Source organism: Dipodomys merriami, unplaced genomic scaffold (assembly GCF_024711535.1).
Source record: "Dipodomys merriami isolate MVZ:Mamm:240054 unplaced genomic scaffold, mDipMer1.0.p SCAF_9, whole genome shotgun sequence".
In the NCBI taxonomy this organism is placed as follows: domain Eukaryota; kingdom Metazoa; phylum Chordata; class Mammalia; order Rodentia; family Heteromyidae; genus Dipodomys; species Dipodomys merriami.
This window is the reverse complement of record NW_027206512.1, coordinates 61,316,602-61,332,993: the sequence shown is the minus strand read 5'-3', so window position 1 is coordinate 61,332,993 and position 16,392 is coordinate 61,316,602. Positions and strand designations below refer to the sequence as shown.

Below are 16,392 nucleotides of genomic sequence, written 5' to 3'. Positions count from 1 at the left end.
CATAAATATAAAATAACATGTTCACCTAATATGCTATCTTGTTATTTGAAAAATATTGACCTAATACAATTCTTTTGTGTTGTAGAATGACAATGTTGATCTAAAACCTCACATGAGTGACAAGGGGTAAGCCTAGTCCACAAGATCAACATCTTTAACCATCAGGATGAAATGGCAGAAAAAGAGAATGAGAGATATCGTCTTCCGTGCAGGCCCCAAATAGATCACCATATGCCAGGACATGCGCATTTGAGACCTCTGGCTCACCCTTTCCTCCTGGTGCCTGCTTCTATTGGGGCAAAGATGGAGACTGGGCAAGAGCTAAATAAACCATGTCCCCCTCCTTGACCCTTGACCACTTTGTGGTGCATGGGGACACTAGAAAATGGACTGTCCCCGAGAGTGAAGACCTTGCCCCCAGTACAGCCAGACCCACAGATACCCCTGCTTTCTTTACTAACAGTTGCAATCTAGTCAGGGATAGCACCCAATGACTATGAGATGTAGCCTCAAAAGTAAAAGCTCAATCAACAGAAGGCTATCTGGACCTGGGCATCCCCAATTGGCTACTACCCATATCTTACTAATTCTATCATTTCTTCCATGTTTTGCTAATTTTGTCCAAAGATTCCAGGCTGATCAAATAATAGCCATTTCTCCTGCAGCAGCCCTAGACCAGATTAAGGCAAGGTTCTTCCCAGCAATCTCGCCCACTGGACCTTGGATGGAGTGAGATTGAGAACTTGCAAAATTCTCTTCCCAAGAATGACCTGAGACCCACAAAACTCCCTCCCCTTTTCTTCTCTCCTCTACCCCACACAGACCCCATGTCAGCAGGTAGTAGCTGGAAAATACCATATTACCCTTCAACGTTTGATGCCCCACCAAGGGTCTCCAATGATAGGCAACTGCATTGTTCTCATAAGCCCACACTGCCTTCATGGCCCACTGACCCACCCCACCCCCTGGGTCCTCAGCCCTTTCTGGAAGAGCACATTGCCCCTGGTGGGACTGTCTGGGGAAGCTGCTCGATTGTACAACCTAACATCTTCCTTGTTTTACTATTCTTAGACCTCAGGCCCCTTTCCCTCCCTGGTCCTGTATCTCTGACTCTGGTCATTGTTACTTGGTACCTCTCTTCAGCGATGCTTTGAGGCTGCTCCGATCTGTTCACGCTTCTGTCTTCTTCCTTTCCTTTCATCTGCTTGATCTGGCCTAACATTTGGGATGGTCTTTTTTTCTTGTCTTCCCAAGCTCCCAGAACTGCTCACCTCCTTTGGTTGGTGGTCTCCATTGTCCATTTCTTTTCTGATTGGCTCTCCGGTATCCCTTCTTTCTGTCTACCATGGAAACGTTTCTGAGCAAGTTGAACTCCTCGATAATCTCAAGGTAACCCTTCCTATCTCAAGATCTCTTCTTCAGTTATATCCACAAAGTCTCTGGACCCCATAAGAGTTCTGTGAGTTCTAAACTAAAATATGTATGTCAAGGTGCGGGGATATGGATTAGGATTGGTGAGTAGATTTACAGTCATACTCTATCTCTCACATTGAAGTGGGAAGCATTGTGTAAGATTGGTGTTAATTCTTTCTCAAATGCTTAATTGAACATCAAGTGCAAGAGCTTTGTATACAGGTTTTATTTTACTTTACACTTTCCTTAACATATGTAGGGACCCATGGATTTTTCTGTTTTTCGTTTTTCCATCTTAATAGTTTGGAAAGGAAATTATTTTCCTCAAGGCATTGACTTTATTGACTTAAAGTTTTTTTATATTTGATTTTAAAAAATTAAATTTAAATATTTATTTAAATTTTTTCACAATATTTCTTTATTATGGTCAGAAGCTGTAATAGACATTCTTAAAAATCTTGATATTGTTAATTGTGGAACCTTTGGTTCTTTTGTTCCATTTTGATAATGTTCACCATGAATTTATCAGTGTTACTGGTATTTTCCAGAAAATAACTTTTGCTTTTTCTGAGTCTCTTTCTCTGTCTTTCTGTGTCCTTCTTTCTCTTTTTCTGTCTCTTCCTGTATCTCTACCTCTGCCTCTGTTTTCCTGTCTCTGTTTCTGCCTCTCTCTCTCATCTCCTCCCCTCTCCCATCTGTCTTTTTTTCTCTTTATTTGACGCTGGAGATAATAAGATTCTTGTACGCTAGGCAAGCACTTTACATTGGGCTATAGGCCCAGCCTGATTGTATCAATATATTTACTTTCGTTTTATTTATATGAAAATAAAGATAATTGATTTTAACTCTTTTCCTTTTAACACATTTATTTAATGCTATAACTTATCCTCTGGGTATGGTTTTAACTGCTGGTAGTGAATACCTGTTCCTCAGCAATTGTTTTGAATATAAGGTGATTCTTTTTTTTTATTTATTGGAAACACTCTCAGCCACTCATCATAGTTTCTTCTTCTGTATTCTTTCCTCTTCCTTAATGTGGCTGGTTCCAATATCTTTGCTTTCTACAATTTTCTCTTAGTGACCAACTCCCTGTAGCATAGCTGTATGCTGCCGATATGCAGCCTTATCGACTAGCTCCGCTGACCCTCATAGACATTACAGGGATGCAACATATTCTGACCACCACAATAAGTAAGTGCCTGGAGCTCTTAAGAATTAAAATTACTTATGATAAACCCATGGACCTAATGAAAGTATTGGCTTACGGCTTTCTCCCTCTGTGGTTTTCTGTCTTTGTCTCTCTTGTCTTTCTGACTTTTTGTTCTGTCCTTTCACTTCCTTGTCACTCTATTGCATGGTCTCCAAAGTAGCTAACTACCCCTGCTTGACCTATAATATATAATAAATGTAATATAATATCCTCTAATCATTGAAGCAGCATTTGAACCTTGAACATCATAAATTAAAACAATTATGCATTTACCATAACTCAGTACAATTAATTAATTCAATTTAATTAGGTGGCATAATTTTATTTTATATTCAAACTCTTCTCAATACATTGAGTATACCCATCTTTTTTAGAAAGCAGAAAAAATTCCTGTAAGAAAATCACAGATAACAGGAAAAAAAAGAAGGTTAAAATACATTTTAGAGTGTCACGGATTTGGTGCCACAGAACACCTTTTTGCAGACAGACATCCTACATCCTACAGAGGGATGCCTGTTGGGAAATCATCATTTGAAAGGGGAATAGAGTCAAGTGTGTGTGTGCGCGCGCGCGCACACACACACACACACACACACACACACGTATGCATGTATTTCTGGTTCACAGCATTGCAGGCAGAAGGCTAGACAGGAAGTTCCCTAAAGCAAGCTGTTTGTGACAACCCTCAGGTAGACCAGCCGACCCAGGGTAGAAGGAATGCCTGGCTATTCTGTCCTTCCTAGCTCAGCTTAAACAAACAACTCTCCTCTAAACTCTAGAGGGGACCTTTGTTTCCCTGCTGTACATTCTTCCAGTTCCTTTTAGTATTCTCTTCATAATCCTTCCTTCAATCTGTGATTATACAGTTATGGGATTATTTCCCTAGGGGGTGTATACCCTGAGAACCAAGTTCTAGTTGTCACACTTTATAGCCCCAAATAGAGAATAGGATTTGCACTTTGTGCGGTCTCAATAAACATTTGCTTTCTGATAGATTTGCTTGGAAAGGCTCAGGTCTACATGCATGAAAAGATAAATCCCTCTGACCAGTGAATAGAATTTTCCACTTAGGAACTCAAGATCTTTAAAATTTTTTCTAGGCTCTGCCTCCTGCGATTTTAGAATGGAAAGGAAATTAGGGATTTTGAAAAGCAGCATTGCAAACCTGTCCCGGTTCAGCTGCTTTCCAAGAGTTCTTTGTAGAATTTAGCAGAAAAAAACATCATTAGTAAAAATATTTTTTCTTGTAAATATATATATATATATAGAAAGAGACACATACATGTTTATATACATATGCATGTTTATACATATTTCAAAATTAATGTAAGAAGATAAGAAGACAGAAAATATGAAGACAGAAATTCTTGTTTTGGGTGATAATCTGTCTTTAACAAAAGCCATCATCTTACAAACACAGAATGTCACCCAGCAGTGAGCGTCACGACATAGGAGCTAGTCATAGGTCAGATTAAACCTCTCTTCTCATGATTTCCCTTTATTCAATGCTGTGCCGATTAAGCTATAATCCTAAGAAAAATGTTTCTTTGTAACCTTGATTAAATGAGTATTTATACATCAAAAGTATGAATTGCTTTACATGACATGCCTTTTGTGTTCTATGAATAAAGAATAATTTTAAAAGTTTCTGTAGACTAAATATCATTGAAAAGTGCCAACCCTACTCACTTTTCAAATGAGGAGATGGGGGCTCTGCACATGGAGCTCATTCCTCCACTCAACACAACTCCCTTTGCTGTAATTTTCTCCACATTTGCTCCCAACCATGTTGCCGTGTCAATGTTTGTTTAAAAGCACCGTCTTTCCCGCTTTATTGTTATCCACACCAGGAGAGGAATCGAGCAAAGAAGGGTCTTTGTTTCTCTAAATTACAGAATTGCCTCAGTCTTTAAGAACTTTGAGATGTAATTATATCTGAAATGAGATTAAAACTCCAGTACTACTTTGAACAAAGCCTAGCCCTCTGTCCCCGTGTATGTTATTTTAGATTTCGTTCTGTGGGAATAGCTTTTCAATATTGTTCTTAGAGACTCGTCATGGGCATTCCTGCATGCTCGTATATAATACAGCTTCAGTAGTTTTATCATAGGAATGCATATTTATGAAGATAAGAATTGTATATATGTTAGGCACCAGTGACTCATGCCTCTAATCCTAGATAATCAGGATGCTGAAAAATGAGGATCAAGGTTTGAAGCCAGCCAGGGCAGGAAAACTGTGATACTCTTATGCCAGGTTAACCACCAAAAAGCTGCAACTGTAGCTGTGCTTCAAGTAGTAAAGCATTAGCTCAGGGACATTCCCAGGCCCTGAATTCTAGCTCTTGCAACAGCACACACACACACACACACACACACACACACACACACACACACACACACACACATACACATGCACACACATCACGTATGCACATGTATATACACATAGAGTTATGTCTGCACACACAAATTTAGCATTTTTATAGGTGCATATTATTCAGGCATGATTATTTCCTTAAGATCAATCTCTAGAAATAGCAATCTCAAGATAAAAAGCAAAAAATGCAAAGAATAAGCAAATAGATCTTTGATACATATGGACATAATACATTGTAAGGGTTGATTTCCTTGTAACTTCTGAATTTTGTATTAAATCATTCTCTTTTGAAAATCATGATAGTTTTCTAAGTAAAATAAAAATTACTGTTGTATATTCTTTGAACTTGCAAAATATTGAACTTCTTCCAGAACCTTATTAGAGGGATCCAGAAATATCTGCATTTATTTCTCGATATTCATGGGCTTCCTCAATTTTGTGATTGAGAATAAAGAAGCAGTACTAATTTAGTTTAGTCAAGCTTGCTAAGCTGCTGCATGTTAATCTGTCCTTCTTTTTGGAACATACTTTCCATATTTGTATTCCATGGTAGACTTGTAGCATTGTTTAAGGAAGAATCACCATGTTACACTGCCTGATGAGAATGGTGCAGTGATGGTTCCCATGGGAGAAGTAATCAATAATACAGTTTTTAACAGTAAGTATGCAAATGTCCAACTTGTCCATGTCATTCTTACTAGTTTGTAACACTGCAGGCATGAAAGCATTGTATTTTAAATTTGTTCTGACATTTGCTGTGCTATCTTCAGAAATCTCTTGGTTTAGCTAGGCCTTCATAGTATAGTGGCTTTAGACTTAGCTATTTATTACACTATTTCAAGTATTATTTTTAAATTTAAATAACAATTTTAGCTAGTACATAGAAAACGTACAAATCATTCATCTTGATGGAGGTATTGTGATTTTTTTGGACATACTTAATGATTTTCAGTTGCATTCACATAGTCTTAAAAGACAGGACTTTGTTCCTTTTAATGACTGAATAGTATTCCATTGTACGTAGGTACCATATTTTCTTCATCCATTCATTATTTGATACTTTGTTGACTTCATGTCTTGTCTACTCTGAATATGCTACAATAAATGTGAATATACAGATGTCTTGATATAGTGATATTGTTTCTAATGAATGTACAATTGTTTGTGAGATTTTTGGATCATATGGTAGTATTGATTTTAATTGGGGGGGGAGGGGAGTTGTACACTGATCTTGCCAAGTTGCATTCCCACAGCAGTGTCTAAGTGTCCCTTTTTCTTTTCACCCTAATTAGCCCCTATTATTGTTTGCCTTTTTGATAACAGCCATTGTTAATGGAGCAAAACTGAACAGAATGAAATAGTCTTACTGTATCTTCCCAGCTTAGGAAGTCTGTTACAGGTTCACATCTAATGAGCTTACTTAGTCACCATTTTAGACTTCCAGTCTATACAATATGTTTAGCAGATATTAATTGCAACTCAATAATATTGACATTAATCATTTCATATTAATTAGTCAATTAGTGTTAATTGCACTGCTCTGTAGGTTTGGTAGGCCAGAAACAGTTCCTGCCTAGTGATTCCATTGCAGGGGAAGGAGGACGTAATCAAATAATCTGGCATAATTCACCAAAGACAGGTGCAGGGATGGAAACTTACAGGACTGAGGAGAAAATGAAGTTCTCTCTGGTTCTCCTGAAAACCTAATGAAGCATTTCATTTGTGATTGAGAAAGACGTATTCTAACTTCATCTTCTATGGTTTTATTGAACCTCTATGGGCTATTCAAGGAGGGTATCTTAAATCAATCAACCAAACATCCTTTGGTTTCAATATCTTTCCTATTTATTTTGTGAAATTTTTGCTTGAGTATTCTTAGTTGTAAGCCAATCTCCTTTTATGCTTTCCGTCGCTTTTACATACATGGAGGACTCCCTGATTAGATAAGATGCCCGGCATAAAAGACATTTCCTCACCTGATTCTATGCACAGCCTTTCTGAACTTTTCCTCACAACCTCCTTCTACCCTGGGCAATCTGCTATTGGAACATTATCAGCTCCTCTTCTTTCTGGTCACAAAGCCAGACCATTGGCTTCCCTCAACCATGTAATTCTCAAGAATCCACTCCTTGCATATAAGAAGTAGCCCTGGGACTTGGGGGAGGCAGAAGGAAAGAGGCAGCTAGATCCAGAATCGCAGATAGCAATGCATTGAGTACTTATTCTTGAGATAGTTTGGGTGAGAAAGAAGGGTATATTTTGGTTAGAACAGAAGTGACTTCATCCACGCCAGAATGTGTCTAGTTTGTCTTAATGTCCAAGAGTCACACACATTTGTGGCTCCAGGATCCAGGGTAAAGTGTCACATGTCTCTCTAATGGTCTTATCCACTTATAATTTGTGCAGCAGAAATTATAAAGAAAACCCACTGGGGTTACTCTGGGGCAATTATGGTAGTGACAACTCAAGATGTCTGCAGTCGTATGGATCTGATTCACATACTTGAATGGAGACCTGTGGTCACAGGGCAGACCTACCTGTCACACAGTGGGCAGAGCTGATGAGAGGCATCAAGAGCTAGCCATGGGATCCTCACTGCTGCCCCTACAGGCTCTTCTACTTCTCAGGCAGTGGTTCCTGGTGAGGAACTGTTTTCATTTAGGGTTCCTGGATCATTGGGAAGAGTACACTTACACCTGACCTCCCTCATCCACGGCTGGGAATAGACTTAAACCCTGAACTCTCCCGCCTCACACCCATCCATGACTGTACCCTTGCCTAATTTTATTAGATAGTTTTATGATATTTGTGTGTGTGTGTTCCATAGTTTAACCAGCTTTCTTAACTGTCTAACTTTCAGCTCTGCATAAAGCTGATGAAGAAGATTTCATTGGAAGACTTGAAACTGGGAATATATAACCAGTAACTAAATTAGAATTTTACACAACTCATCCTGCTTTACAACTTCCATTCCCTCTTGTCCTGAAGTTTCTATCTGAGAAGTCTCTGCTAATGTTTGGGTAGGACAAATTGGGTAATTATTTCCAGGCTTCTCTAGCATTTTGAATCTCTACTTTTATTTATGTATAATCTCTCTTTCTCTCTCTCCATATATATATATATATATATGTATATATATGTATTTGTATATGAGTGTGTGTATTCCTTCCACTATTTCATCCTTATTTACTCTCTTATTTAAGCATTATATCTCATCTAGGACTGTTCCTATATGCTGTCTTCCTGCCCTTTTTGGCTATAATGTACTTAGGTATTTTTCAAGACATTTATCAACACTATGTCTTTCCACCTCCAGAGATAAGCTAACCAGTCCAGTTCCTGTCAGAAATAATTTTCTCTGATGTGAAAGGGAATCTGGACCTCCATAAAGCACAGTATGTGTGCTCTCTCTCTCTCTTCCCCCTCTCTCTGTCCTCCTTCTTCTTCCCCCTCTTCTTTTCCCTCCCCATCCAATACATTTCACATGTGAAAACAGGGACACACACACCTAAATTATATAATAATGAACCTCAGAAGATAATTGAGGTCATTGAAATTATAATATCCATTTGTTTCCTTTACATCTTTTGTTCTTTATACAGAGAGGAAAATCTAGAGCTCAAAAGTCATTGGTGATTTGTTTAAGTACAATCTCCTTTTAGGAGCTGAGTAGATAATCAAACCATTGCTTTTCACAGAATGAAGCTGGAGAGGATTTTGATGATATTGCTGCCAATGGGATTCCATGCCAGAGACCAAGCTCCTGTTAAACAGCTGAAAGTATTAAATATGACCCATTTCATCTTTACTGTGTTTCCTTAAGGGAAGTATTGTCCTCATTTGAGAAATGAAGAAACTGAGGCCGCTCGCTAAGTGGTATTATGGAATTTCTACAAACACCAGCAAGTAGCTTAGTGAAGATTTCCATTCAGTGGTGTTTAGACTCATTGTTTTCTGGCATTCTCCCCCTGGGGACAGCATCAAAATCCTTCCCACAGACTCATTCATACCCAATTGGTATTGCAGGTTTAATATAACAAAGGTATATTTTTTCCTTCTTGTAAATAAATCCTTTAATGCAGTTATCAAGTTATTGATCTTCCACACAGAAGTTAATAAAATAATATTTACCTCAAGAACCTTATGGACTTAGAAAAATACATAATATTTACAGTATTAAATGTTCAGCTCATACTACCTCTGGGTTTTCAATTCTGTTAAATCACTGGAATTAGGTTAGCTTTAAATGGGATTGTGTGCTTTTTTTTGTAATTAGAGATGGCTTGCATGTGATAGTTTTTGAGTTTGTGTTATTCATCCAGTTTTAAAATAACTTATTTCTTTGTAATCAACAGCACTGTAATGAGCAGCAGAGCTTTTACTATACCATGTCATGTTGACAGCTTTCCTATCTTCTATGCTTAGGACATATGTTTCAGGGAGTAACTAATTTGGGAACACTGGGCCCCAGTTTCCTAAGTAAAATCAACATTTTAGGCCCCTGTTTTTGTGCTAACTAGTGCTATTGAATGAGCAATGTAAATAAAGTGAGGAATTCTCACACAATCTCCAGACTCAATAGTAAAGAAAAATGCTAACCAATGGTTCCCAGATTTAGCAGAAAAAAAAACCAACTCAAGAGTCCAGAGAAAACTACTGAGAAGAAGGCCACAGCAAAACAATACAGATGTTTTGGCCCTTACTGGGTAGAATTATATCTCAGGAGAAAAACTCAGTTCAGAATTCTCTGTACTAATGACATTTCTTTTAGGTCATACAGGTTGTCCCCTGTTCCAGGAATAATCTAGTGTTCTCTTATTTCTTCTCCAAAACCCTTCCCTTTTCCAGTATTTGTTGAGTGCATACATTATTCATTGAACGAACACATCCATCTCTCTGGGCTAAGTTTCCAGTTCTCAGGATGAAGATTAAGGCTTATTTGCACATTTACTTACAGTGAAGTGTTGCTTGAGCTGCAGAATGACCTTTCTGACTCACCAAAACCGCATTTCTGGAAAACAAGGGGTTGACAAAGCTCTCTAGATTGTCATTCTTAGGATTCACGTCCAACTGGTTTACCATGTATCATAGGTGTGTTAAACTCTTTCTCAGTTTTTCCTGTGATTTTTTCATCCATGGTATTAGGTGGTACAAAGAATGACTCCAAAATTCCTCTGGCTTGTAGAGCTCTCCAAATAGGATGTTGGTGGAGATTTCTACCATTTCTCTTCTCTGTCTCCCTTCTGTGGACTTTGTGGGGCTGTAACAGAGGATCCTGGCTCTACCATGTGTTTCCTAGCATTCTCTCCCTCTCTCTGATGCTTCATGTCACCATCTGCCTTTCATCCACTTTGCTTTGAGCAGATTTGTCTCCATAGACTAATTAACGCTGCACTTTGAACCTCAGGGTTGATTAAAGAGTGCATTTTGCTTACTCTCTTTTCTTTATAAATATAGAAATCGAGACCTAGAGAGATTATGTCTCCTTCAAGCTCTTCACATATTATTTACATTTATTTAACATTTGTCTTCAGTCTGGGACTTCCAGGGCCATTGAGGCAAATGAATATATTTTTCCCATCATTGTCTCCATAGCCAGCTTTTTCAGTTCTTCTTCTCATAAATAGTGTAAAGGTTGTAGAAAGGAGACCTTCTCATGGTTCAGGCAGAAGAGAGATTTTTAGGAGACCCAAACCACCAGTGTACACCAGATGTAGGCGTGCAGATAGAGAATTCATGGTGGAGAGAGATTAGATAGTGGGGGACCAGGAGGAGGTGTGGCTGCAGTGGATGTAGAAATGGTCTCGGGGCCTGGGGATCTCACTGTCTGAAGGAGACATGACCAGAGAGAGTGAGGAAGTGACCTCAGAGCCTGGGGTCCTTTTGCTGATACCCAGTCAGGTGATTGACAGTCAGGTGATTATGTTTCAGGGGGATGTTCTTCCAGCAGACCTAACAAGAAGTACTTGTTATTAATGAATGCACTGGGTTCTACCAGTCAGACTATTAAGTTTCAATCTTACAATGAGCAATTTCCTCAAATTTGACCTTCACTGTATCCTGTGAATTAAATTATATAAGCAATAACATACAAAGATACAGAGTTGGGGGAAGAAGTTTCTCATGAAAATTTAAAGCTATGATCTATTTATAAGGTTCGCTGAAAGGAGACTGGCATGTGGTTCAGGCAGAAAAGAGTTTATGGGGGGAGAGAGGGAGAGCAAACTGCTGACCTCCACAAGATGGAGGCCTGCAGGAGAGAGCAGGGAAGGAAAAAGAGGAAGGGATTTGTGTTGAGCCGGATCATATAGGAAAAGGCAGGAGGCAGGTCCACAGCGGATGCAGAAGTGATCTCAGAGCCTGGGGAATCTTTCACTTCTCTGAGGGAAGTTGGATGGGGTGGTTCAGGAAGTGACCTCAGAGCCTGGGGTCCTTTGCTGACTCAGTCAGGTGATTGACAGGTGATTACTGTTTTCAGGCAGGTGATTTCTAGTAAGGTTACTTGCTGTCCTTCAGGAAGAGACAAGAAGGAGGGGCTGTTCTTCCTGGCAGACTTAATACTATTTTCTCACTTACTTTTGCTGTAGTGACCCAAAAAGTTTTTCTCACACACCTCATGTTAAAGGTATTATCCTACTAACATGTTTTCATGCAAAAGGAGTCATTCTTACCTAGCAATATTTTTGAATGCTTGTTTCAGAGTTTGCTTATCAGAAGCATCAAAACAAAATTAAGTTTGAGCTGAGCAAGTGGCTCAAATGTTAGAATACTTGTCCAGCAAGTCCAAGATCTAAAGTTCAAACCCTGGTACCACAAATAAATCAAAGAATAACTTAGGTGCCTCAGAGAAACGATGCATGAGTGAGTGAATGAAGAAGCTGAGTCTCATCTCTGAGTTTCCTGACTCCAAATACAGATGCAGAGTACATGTGTTGAGACTCCTGCTCCCCTTTCTGAGCTGGAGTGCCAGGCTCTGCCTGCCTGACTCACTCCTCCACCCTTTTTACCTTGGCCAGCTTCCCGGTTGCTCTGCCCTAACCTTTACCAGAAGAAACTCCCCAAGCACCTTTGCTTCATGCTGTGTTCTGAGCTTCCTAAGGTTAAGGAGCATGTCTCTTTGTTCACCCCTTTATCCTCAGGCCTAGTTCAATATCTCACAGATGGTGAAAATGTGCAGTAAAAGCTTTCACGTTGTTGAATTATTTAATTCTTTACTCTGTACACAAACGGCACAGAGCTGGCTAGCCAAGGCAAATACCATTGAAAATAGTTCATTTGTAATTGTTTCTTTATATGGAGGGGGGTGGTATTGTGCTTTTCCTAAGCTGTTCACAGTAGAAGAATAAATAAGAAACCATCATAAGAAATTAATACTCCTTTTAGGTAGTTGTGGATGATATCTGTCCTGATTCAAAAGGATCTAACTGGCCTGGGGAACACCATAGCTAGATTATCATTCTCACTAAGAACTTTGTTTTGCCTGTGCTCTTTTCTCTTTATCTTGGGTGTGGGTTGAGCTAATTAAGGCCGAAGTCTGCATTGCATTATGGATTTGTTTAAAGGCCTTTCAATTACACTCCCCTTGCTGCTTCTTGAAATTTTGAGGGCCTACTTTTCTTTCCTTTTTTTTTTTTTTTTTTTTTTTTTTGCCAGTTGTGGGACTTGAACTCTGGGCCTGGGTGCTGTCCCTCAGCTCTTCATAACACTCTACCACTTGAGCCACAGCACCACTTCCAGTTTTCTAGAGGTTTATTTGAGATAAGAGTCTCACAGACTTTACTGCACCGGCTAGCTTTGAACTGCAATCCTCAGATCTCAGCCTCCTGAGTAGCTAGGATTATAAGTGTGAGCCACCTGTGCCTGGCTTGAGGGCCTACTTTTCAAAATCAAGACAGGCTTTGTTAAACTTCTCTTTTCCTTCTTCCTGTTTTCAATGAATATGAAATTCCCTTAGAAACTTACTAGGTAAACCAAAGGTGAAAGAACTGTTGAAACAATAGTTAGTCTTAATTTCTCTGATGTTACTGGGAACAAAAAGACAAAAAATATTTCAATGCTGTTGGAGCTTACATTTTATTATTTGTTCAACTTGTATTTGAATGTTAGCCCCATTCTTCTATTTATTTATTTATTTTAAAGGTGATGAACAGGGGGTTATGGGTATATAGTAAGGTAGTGAATACATTTCTCTAATAGTTTTAAAAGAATAAAAGTCTGTGTATTACTACCTCAACAGATTGTACTACATAGTATTGGTATTCTATGTTATCATTTATACTAGTCCATACTGTTTTTGTTCTCATTTAGAAAAGAGTCTCCTGATTTTTATCTCCTGGGGGTTATCTTCTCTTTCAGAGGAAAGAGGATCTTTGTTCAGCCTCAGGGAGAGAATCAGAATTCCATTATCCCAGTCCTGCTGATCTTATCTTTCTGGTAAGTGATTGGTTTAAGAATGGATGTATTGCACAGTGCTGGCCAATGACTCCACAAGCAATAACAGATTAGGTTGGGATCTGGGAAGGTTTCTCTCATTCATTAAAAACAAATATTTATTGTTATTGTAAAGGTGATTTACAGAGGGGTTATAGTTACCTAAGTCAGATAGAGTACATTTCTTTTTAGAAAATATCACCCCCTCCCTTGTTCTCTTCCAGTTTTTCCCTCCCATCTTCACATACAAGTTGTATCTTTCATTTTCAACAGTATCAGTGAGTACCACTGCTGCATTTGTTCACCTTTTGTCCCTCCATTTCTTTGCACCCTTATTCTCCCAAAGATAGACTGATGAACAAACAAGACACAAAGAAAAGAAAACAAAAACAGCAACAAAAAAAAACAACTCTATTTTCCATTTCTATGAGTTCATTTCAATAAATATTTTATATGATCTCATGCATACAGTTATTGTGCCTTTGTGATCCTCTCCTAAGAATATCCTTCTGTAGTAATACTCTGTACATACTCTGTGTCTTAGTCTTTTTTTTTTTTTTGTCTGTCATGGGACTTGAACTCTGGGCCTGGGCACTGTCCCTCAGCTCTTCAGCTCAAGGCTAGTGCTCTATCACTTAAGCCACAGTTGCACTTCCAGTTTTCTAGTGGTTTATTGGAGATAAGGGTCTCACACACTTTCCTGCCCAGGCTGGCTTTGAATTGTGATACTCAGATCTCAGCCTCCTGAGTAGCTAGGATTACAAGCATGAGCCACTGGCACCTGGCCTCTGTGTCTTATTCTTAAAGTGGATACTTGGGAAGTTTCCCATCTAGACATCACTCATTATTTCATATGCAATCAGGGAAGAACTGGATCTCCATGCTGGACTAAGGAAAATAGGCCACCATCAAGGGGTACCAGGAAGAAGAAAGAATGCATGCTCTAGTTGATGACATTTGGCTGCAAAATTTACTCACTCTGGGGCGCACTACTAATGCTAACTTCCAGGTTTCTGAAAATACCTAGTTTTTTTCATTTTTTCATTTGGAATTCCTTGCACCTAGTAGTCACAAATGGCTTCAATGATGTAAGTGGTTGTAAAGCTCTGGTTGTACTGTGTCCAGATATTATATAGGGGCCAGGAACATGGAAGAACCACACAGTAAACTGTGGTGGCTTTGCGACTCTTTCGTCCTCTCTCACATCTACTTAACTATGATGTTGTAGCTGAGAAGCACCCAAACAGACATGACTGTGTATAAATAAACTGATGAATAAAGTGAAGCTCTACAGTGGATATATGCTGCAGAAAGTGGTTGGTTGGTTGGTTGTTGCCACAGTGGAAACTTATCAGGTTTGGAATTATATAAAAGCTTCCTAAAGCCCACCTCTCCTTATATTTTGCCATATCTATTTAATTCTATGGATTTTATGTTTAGTTGTTAAGGAAATCTACCTTTTCCTTTAGTATATAGCATCAAAGAGAGAAGGGACATGTTTCTATTCTCTTTGATACCACTATACCTCAGCACCAAGAAAATGCTGAATGGCTTAATGTATGTTTTTCTGAGATTCTTTGTTATGTTTTTATCTATTAAAGAATGAAAAGAAAGGACAGTGTATAAGGTAGATAGGACAAGTATATTTGAAAACCTAAGACTGTGAAATGGACTCTTCCTAGAGAGAAACATCAGACTTGGGAGTTCTGGTTACATTATTTCTATGCAAGCAGAGAGACCCTCATCTCACATATATCATGATAGACTAATTAATAGGAATTTCTATCCCCAAAATATCTTCTATACAATTGACTGAGAGCAGAAGTAATGCAGTTTCTCTCCTACAGCCTGTGTACAGGAAAATGCTATGATAATGGCATTATCTGTACCAGAACCTCAGTGTGGTTACAATGAATATATAGTTACCCATCATCAACTTATTGCCTGAATGTAATAAATTCTTGGAAGATAGGAATACTTACCTAATTAATATATCACTCAGAGTATCATGAAACTACCAATCTGAAATTCAGTTAAGCACCTTCTGAAGTGGTTTCTTAACCAATCTGGTAATGGGTCAAATGATAATTAATGTAAAACAGATACAGATATTCAAAAGAAATGAACTTTGAGCACTACGTTTGGCCCAAACTTCTATTTAGGGATGTTTTTAATTTGCAAGCACTTATTGCCTGAATGTGATAAATTCTTGGAAGATAGGAATACTTACCTAATTAATATATCACTCAGAGTATCTTGAAACTACTGATCTGAAGTTCAGTTAAGCACCTTCTGAAGTGGTTTCTTAACCAATCTGGTAATGGGTCAAAGGATAATTAATGTAAAACAGATAAAGATATTCAAAAGAAATGAACTTTGAGCACTAGGTTTGGCCCAAACTTCTATTTAGGGATGTTTTTAATTTGCAAGCACCTCCTCCTGATATTTGCTGGTGGAAATTCACTCAGGGACAGTCTAAATCATTGACCTGTAGATTAGGAAGGCTGAGCTGGATCTACACACTGGTCTTTTCCTCTAAAGCATGGGGTCTTTTCAAAAGAATATTTGTGCTCATTACCAAGTGAATTCCTCAAGAACTGTGTTTCAGGACAGGGTCAGCATCAAAGGCTTTCTCTTAGGGACTTCTCCTTACTGTCTTTTCCAGGGCTGTTCATAGTTCACCATGACCATTTTACCCTGGTCTCTGGAGATTTTGACTATAGTCTTCAAATGGTGGCTGGCATTGGTAAGCTTTCATTATTTTCTTCACAATAAAATCCTACCAGGAAGATTTATAGCTAAAATAAAATGTAGCTGACAAAGAAAGGAACTGATGGACAATTTTTAGAACAACAGAGAGAGGTCAATATCTTCTAAGAACTAATTCTTAGGTTGTACAAGTTGCTAATTATTAGCTACTTATGAGTTCTGTACACTGACTTTGAGAAATTTGGAGTGTT

General features: G+C 38.5%; 1 long non-coding RNA gene across 1 annotated transcript in view; it reads left to right on the top strand.

The window, feature by feature from the left end:
* LOC138820878 (uncharacterized) overlaps positions 1-16,179 on the top strand; it is a 51,405-nt gene extending 35,226 nt beyond the window's left edge. The window contains exons 2-3 of the long non-coding RNA XR_011370006.1: positions 13,358-13,435; positions 16,098-16,179. This is a non-coding gene — a long non-coding RNA (uncharacterized lncRNA). The remainder of the gene's footprint in view (positions 1-13,357; positions 13,436-16,097) is intronic.
* The last annotated feature ends 213 nt before the right edge of the window (positions 16,180-16,392 follow it).